At 48.0% G+C, this 7,497-nt stretch overlaps 1 pseudogene; it reads left to right on the plus strand.

The window, feature by feature from the left end:
* Positions 1–453: 453 nt before the first annotated feature.
* LOC142454181 (protein archease pseudogene) lies at positions 454–1,017 on the plus strand (annotated as a pseudogene).
* Positions 1,018–7,497: the final 6,480 nt, after the last annotated feature.

Genomic DNA, 7,497 nt, shown 5'->3' on the forward strand with positions numbered 1-7,497 from the left:
CTTCGAGAAGGGCGCACGCCCCGGGTCACGTGAGCAGGAGGGGGTCTGTTTCACCCGCACTCTTCTGGGGGCAGCCATTTTCTTACTGGCTGTTCATGATTTTTTCCAAAGTGCTCAAATAAATTTAGAATGTTGTCATTTAGTTATCAGTTTTGGAAGCGATGGAGAGGGGAAATCTTGATCATTCCGGGTTAGAGATGTCTGATCCAGGTGTCCTGTTCTCCTACGTCCTTCAACTCGTTTCTAAGGACTATTGAAGCAAGTCCAGAAGATGACTCCTTGGCCCTTTACAGGTTTACTCCTGGTGGCGGAACCTAGACGGGAGTCTGAGGATCCAAACGATGCCCGCTACTCTGAAATTGACGTCCTGGCCCTTTAAAGTGGCGGGTCTGGGTGAAGGTAGTGGAAGTCAGGATCCGGAAGGGCGGAAGTGGAGTGTTAATCCCGGCAGTCATGGCGCAAGAAAGTGAAGATGTGAGAGACTACAATTTGAGAAGCAGAAGGCGGTCAAGGCCAAATACCCTCCACTTAATCGGAAATATGAGTATTTGGACCACACAGCTGATGTTCAGTTACATGCATGGGGTTCAACTCTGGGGGAAGTGTTTGAGCAGTGTGCAATGGCCATGTCTGGCTACATGACATATACCGGGACTGTTGAGCCTCTCCACACAGCGGAAGTTGAAACTCAAGGAGATGACTTGCAGTCCCTTCTGTTTCACTTTTTGGATGAATGGCTTTATAAATTCAGTGCTGATGAGTTCTTCATACCCCGGGAAGTCAAAGTACTCAGTATTGATCAGACTACCTTCAAGTTGCGATCAATTGGATGGGGAGAAGAATTTTCATTGTCCAAGCACCCTCAGGGAACGGAAGTCAAGGCAATAACATATTCAGCGATGCAGGTCTGTAATGAAGAGAAGCCAGAAGTTTTTGTGATCATTGACATCTGAGGTGCAGAGAAGAGGTGCCTCTGGAGAGCAGTTCTTCCTTCTGAGAAGATAACCATGATTTAACTTCCACACCACATGGAAATATTCAAAACAAAACAAATTACAGTGTGACTTTTCAGAACTGGGAAATCCAAAAGCAGACTTGGTCAGTGTTGCTTGAATAGTCAAACCTTCAAGGATTCTTTGGTGGCACGGGTGGGGTCTCCCTTAGGTGCCTCGCACCCATCATTGGAACACTGAGTGAGCAGACCTGGAGGCCCCTCCCCCAGTGAGGCTGGTTGTGGGAGCCAGGCCTCCACACACAAGCTCTGCTCCTCCCATCTCCGTGTTCTTACCAAGCCCAGTTTGGAAAAAAAGATACAAGAATTTGAGAAAATATATTCTTATGCCTAGAATTTTGTTCTTCCAAGTTGGTTAAAGCAAATAACCAACAAAAAGTTCATGAGGGGGTGGGAAAAGAAGAGATACTTCATTTCACGTAATTTGGACACATTATCAGGAGAGAATAGTTCCTGTAAAGGGATATTATGCTTGGTAAAGGAGAGGACCAGTGAAAAAGAGAATGACCCTTGATGAGATGGATTAACACAGTGTCTACAGAAATGGGTTCCAACGTAACAACAGGTGTGAAACTGGTGCAGTTCTGTTGTACACAGGATTGTTATAAGTCAGAACCACCTTGATGACACCAACAACAGCTGGGTATAAAATAATTCATATCAGAAGCAAGAAGGGGGAACTCACTATTATCAAGAAAGAAGAGTAAGGGGTAGACTGAGTTATTTGGACTATACTTGTGTTAAGCCCAGTTGACTATAGAAATGAATCCAAGGACCCTCATATGTGGGAAAGGGAGAGCTTTACATCAAAGAGCAATTGTACATTGAGAAAATAGCCCATCCAGTGGATCAAGTCCATAAGTCTTATTTTAGCCCATATGTCCGATACTAGTCCATAAATTCCTCTTTGGACTTAGACAGAACATACAATGATGCTGAATGCAGGAAGACCACAGGCTGGTGGGGGGAAAGTCTTGTGGATCTAATGCCAGTGGAAGCATCTCAGCACTTGTACAGGTCACTGTGTGACTCCTTCAGCTCTCCAAGTATGGCTCTTGGCACAGGTCTCTGCTGTACGGCTCATTCATCTCTCAGCGTGGCTCCACATGGCCTGTCAACCAGAAGGTGAAGCAGAGGGAGAATGTGGTCCACCTCCAGGAAGAAAGAGAGGAAGTTTCCAGAATCCTCATGAGAAGGCCATGCCCACAAGGAGGCATCACCAGGCTGTGACTTGATTGAAAGGCTAGACTCCCCTCTGTATTTATTTATCAAGTTGATATGCAATTATGGAACTATACAACATTGAAACTTCTGTCTCCAGGGACAAAAAACCCCCAGCCCTGTAGCACCAAAGATATAACAGAGAAGTATTACGGGAGAGGTAACAGCAGAAACAAGAGCCAGAGCCCAAGACAGTGCTGTGGGCTTCCCCACTTATAGAGCAAGTAAAGCTGAAAACCTTTGGACAGGAGGCTTGCTGGTGGAATAGGGTGCCTCTAGGCACTTAATTGAGAAGTTAGGTTTGTTCATCCACAGAGTTAGAGCTGAGTGCCTTTGGGTTGAGGCTTATGGTGGAGTGGAGTACCCTTTGAGCATTTATCAGCAGTGCGAAAAGAACTGTATCCTGATCATTTCTGATCCCGAATTGTAGTCTGTTAACTTCCCTAATAAGTCTCATGAGTGTGAGTGTTGCCCATGAGTTCTACATGGTCATTGCAATGAATAATTTAACTAACGGAGATGTAGAGAGTGCCATGGGAGGTACACTGGGTATAAAGCTGGCAAGGATGTTGGGAGGTGGAGGCCTGTTTGATTTCTGCCTCATAGGAATTGGACTTGAGCTGATCTTAAGTTTGATTCTCCTCCCCTCTCATGCAATCAGAGGAGGCCATATATTTCCCCCATGTCCTTTTGATAGCACTTTATCACATAACTCTGCCCTTCATTTAATCCCACATGTGTTCATGGGCCAGGTTGACACAATAAATGTTAACTATCTCACAGACCAAACCACAGCATCTTCCAAAATAACAATAATGCTATCATAGTTACAAAAGTCTGGCCTCTGTTATACTAGGTTCTCAACTTTAGATGTTATTATTAAACATGCATATGTAGGCAGGTTTCTGGTTAGATGTTATTATTGACCACGCGTATGTAGACAGGTGTCTGGTGAGCTCCGGGTCGCCTTATGCTGCACATATAGCTGAAATCCTCCATATCCAATAGCTTTTCTGAAGGTATTGAAAATATGTATTCGAGTTCATGTACCCGTGACCTCCTGTGTTTCTTTCTATTGGGTGCTTGTGTTGGAGAAAGGTGGGGCCGTCTGTGTCCAGAAAGATGGGCTGCTTTGAAACCCTGTGTAGGCTGCTGTGAGTTGGAATTGACTTAATGGCAGTGGCATGGGTGGGTGTAGGGTTTCTGAGAAGACTGGTGCCTCAGTAGCTGAATGTTTGGCCACTAAATGAAAGGTCACCTGTGGAACCCACTAGTTGGCCCTGGGGAAAAGATGTGATGGTGTGCGTTGTAATTAAACTCCTCCCTCTCAAGTGAAAGAGAAAACAGCACCCACCACCTTAGGCAAACCAGGTGTTCAGAATGCAAGCTCTGATACAATCATTAACAGCACTGAATCTGCAGCTCCGTGAGAAGGAGATGTCTGATTAGAGCACACGGGAACAGATGAAGGGGGAGGAGGAGAGAGTGGAGCACATCCTGGCCCACCAGGCCTTTTGTGGAACAAACCTCAAAATCATCAGAGAGACCAGAGTGATTGGTGAGAGGCAGATGGACCCATCCTTCAGGTCTGAAGCTGAGCTCATCCCTCAGCCACAAAGAAGGAGCCCCATGGTGAATACCAACATTAGGCAGGTATGCCTACCTTAGAACCATTAACCATTTGAGATCAGAGGGCATCATTTGCCCAAGGATGATGTTCAGAAGGCAAAAGGGTGAGGTCAGAGAGTACTAGAAATGGGAACAATGTGAAGGAAGGCGGGGGTGGGGGGAGAGGAGAGGCACATGACGGGGATTACAATGGATAGCAGGAAACAAAATGGGTACGCATTGATGAATGGAAAACTAATGTGTGAACTTTCACCCAATGCAAAATACAAATAAAAACTTTACTTTCATTTACTGCACCCCCTTTTTAATAAGGTAGATGAAACCCCCACATAGCGGGCAATATTAGCATGGCCATTTTACAGATGAGGAGACTGCGGCATGGAGAGGTTACATAACTGACCACGGTCGCAGGCTTTGTCTGGGGTGGGGTTTAAACCCCCCTGGTTTGCCTCCCAAGTCTGTCACTTGCATAGCCGTGCCTCTAAAACTGAGGGGGAACTGTGAGGCTGACTGCTGTTCTAGTTGATGGGGCCAAGGAGGGGTGCTCGTCTTCGTGGCAGTAGGTATTGGGGTCCTACCTTTAAAGGGGGCCCCTGGTGATGCAATGGTTAAAGTGCTCATTTACCAGTCAAAAGTTCAAGTGTGCACAGATGTGGCTGGCTGAGTCTGTGAAGATGAAAAGAGAAAAAGAAAGAGATGTGCCGCCTGGGTAGCCCTGTGGGCTAGTTCTACTCTGTCTGTCTGCAGCGTGGTAAGGGGTGGGAGCTGACTCGGGAACCACGGATGTGGCTGTTTACATTCGAGTTCTTAAAAGGCTGAGAAATGCATTTTAGAAAACTTGAGTGCTCTGTAGCTTGAGATGCCTTTACACCACTCTTCTGCTTGGAGGGCACTCTCACCTGAGAACTAGCTCCCGTTCAGGACACGGGGCCTGTCCTTGGGAGACTGACCACAGACACCAGGGAAGGGAAGCAGCACAGTAGATCTTTTTGAAGAACAAAGTGGCCTCTTTAGCTGAGAGTCTTAAAGGGAGAGAAGCTGTCTGCAGGCATAAGGAGATCACAGAACAGGCCAGGCCCTGGAAACCCCTCTTTTAAAGACCTAATGTGGGGCACTTATTGGTTATAAGGCACAGAAGATCTCTCAGCTGGGGAGCACTTTCATGTGAGCATCTCTTCTGCTCTGGAAATACCCTTTGGACATTGACCGCCAAGTATCATAAGAGTAGGCACGGAAGAGGACGTCATTCAGGTGGGGCTGATGGGAGATAGCAACAGCTCATATTCGGCATTAATCTTGAAAACCACCCCAGTCCCCACAGATTATACACATCCTACAAGTGAAACGGGTCACATCTCTGTCCGACGCCAGGTCTTTCCGTGGGACTTTCCCACAGGCCTGGCCTCTGTCAGGCTTGAATCCATCCTTTGTCTGCGGGACAATCCGGAGACCAAAGGGTTGGCGATGTGCCACCACATAGAGAACTGTGCTTCTCAGTAAAAGGAACTTAGGCGGGAGGGAGATTTTGATGTGCGTGCATGCGTGTGTCTCTCTCTTTGGGTGTGTTTCTGTGTTGCGGGTGTTCACATTGCTGGAGGCTGGAGGCTGACTGGGAAAGCCCAAGACAGGCCCAGTGGGATCCATACTACTTTCCAGCCTTGATGGAGGGGAGGTGTGCTCAGCTCCTTTGTGCCTTTGTGTAGCATTAGATGTGGCCCTTGACAAGGGGGAGGGGGGGCGAGGAGGCCTGAGAAGGGCCAGTGAAGACCTTCAGGTATGAGAGGTGATAAAACTCCAACTCAGGAGGAACTCGTATTTCAATGGACTGAAATGTGGGAAGGCCGGTTCACCGGGCTGGAAAAAAGGAGGCCCCCTGCCACATAGTTTAACATATGTTTGTCTTAAAACCATTCTTTCGAGTGTATTAGCATCTCCTTTTCTTCCTGTCTTCAGGACTACACTTCCGCAGGCATCGATATTGCTGGTCGTGGAGCCGTGGGCGCTTGAGATGCACTTTCTCATGCCCACCGGGTGGCGGGACTTGGCAAATGTGAGGTACTTGTGTCCCACCAAGGGCATTAGATAGCTTGTTAATAGTGTAAGAAGGGAGGGGGCACCCTTGTGAGAATGGGACCATGCAAATACAGTGACTGGAATCCTAGCATCGGAATTGAACAGTTTGTCATCCGAGAGAGGGACAGGAGGGTCTCCTGGCAAGGTGGAAAATCAGAACTCATCTTCGGACCTGAGCCCCCTGCCCTGAACCTTTTCAATCCTAGAGACAGATCTGGGACACTGGAGGCCATGGAAGCCAGTGAGAACCAGAGATGTAATGACAACAGTCACGGCATAGCCTGTGGGCTGCCCAGTCCCAGGAGCAAGGAAGCTTTCTGCTTCAGGATGGAGGCTTTCTGGCAGAGCGGAGCATCTCCAGGCACTTGGTGGATCCAAGTTGGCTTTGGGAGCTAGTGCTGAGTGCCTCCAGGCCCAAGACACTAGAGGAGCAGAGTGCCTCTGGGCATGTATCAGCGGAGAGAGTGCTCAGGTAGTGAATGCTCAGGTAGTTGGTGCTCAGGGAGTGCAGAGACCTACAGGGGCCTCAGGGCGTGTGCATGCCTGTGGATCTACCTAAGAAGATTCTGCCCTGACTGAACAGCTGTACCCTACGTCATTCTGAATGTCAACCTGTTACTTCCTTTTCAGACTTAATAACCCCGGTACTCTGAGCGTGATCTGTGAGTTACTTGGGGTCATTACAATAAATGCCTGAACCTAGCTGGGAAGCAGCGAGGGACAGGTGGTGTCAGGGCTAGTAAGCATGGGGTAGCAGTGGCAGGTGGGACCTCTGCCTCAAAGGACCTCCACCTCGGCGGATGCTATCTCTCGCCTCTTGCCCCTCGAAGTTAGAGGAGGTCAGACACAGACCCCCTATCATTTCTACGAGTACATGAGTACCTCTATTTTATGCTATTCTAACCCTCTCCCTCGACTGGTTGCTAGAGGGAGTGCTCTCTTGGAGAGGAAACAGGTGGAAAAGCATACCTTCTGTATTTTGCGGAGAGGGTCCCCTTTTGCAGACAAGGTTTCAAGGTACATGAGTGGTTTTAGATTTGCTCCCTCTCTGGGACCGGAGAGGCTTGCACTTGAGACCCATGGCCCAACTGCAGTGCTTTAAAGGTCACCAGCTTACACCTGCGGCACAAATAAAGAGAACGAGCTGATTGTCCATTAACATGAACCAAAAACCAAACTCGCTGGGACGCTGGATAGCATTTCCTGGCATGTGAGTCTCTATGGGAACAGACAGCCTCTTCTTTCTCCCATGGAGTGACTGTTGGATTTAAACCACTGACCTTGAGGCCAACACTGACCCAACCAGACCACCCCAGCTCAGTCTACATCAGCACAGTTTCCTTTAACTATGAAAGAAGTAGGAAAAATCAAGAACAAAACAAAACAAAAAATACATAGACTCTATGAGTTCTAGAAATCACCTTCCCCACGCCGCAGCCTTTCCAGTTGGCCCTGCTGAAATAAAAGTCCAGTCAGAATCTAAACTCCAGGTCCAATCACAAAGCCGGAAACTGAGATTAGACGTGTAAACAGGCAGCCTGCTGAAGCCGCACAGGATCATT

Source organism: Tenrec ecaudatus, chromosome 8, assembly GCF_050624435.1.
Source record: "Tenrec ecaudatus isolate mTenEca1 chromosome 8, mTenEca1.hap1, whole genome shotgun sequence".
In the NCBI taxonomy this organism is placed as follows: domain Eukaryota; kingdom Metazoa; phylum Chordata; class Mammalia; order Afrosoricida; family Tenrecidae; genus Tenrec; species Tenrec ecaudatus.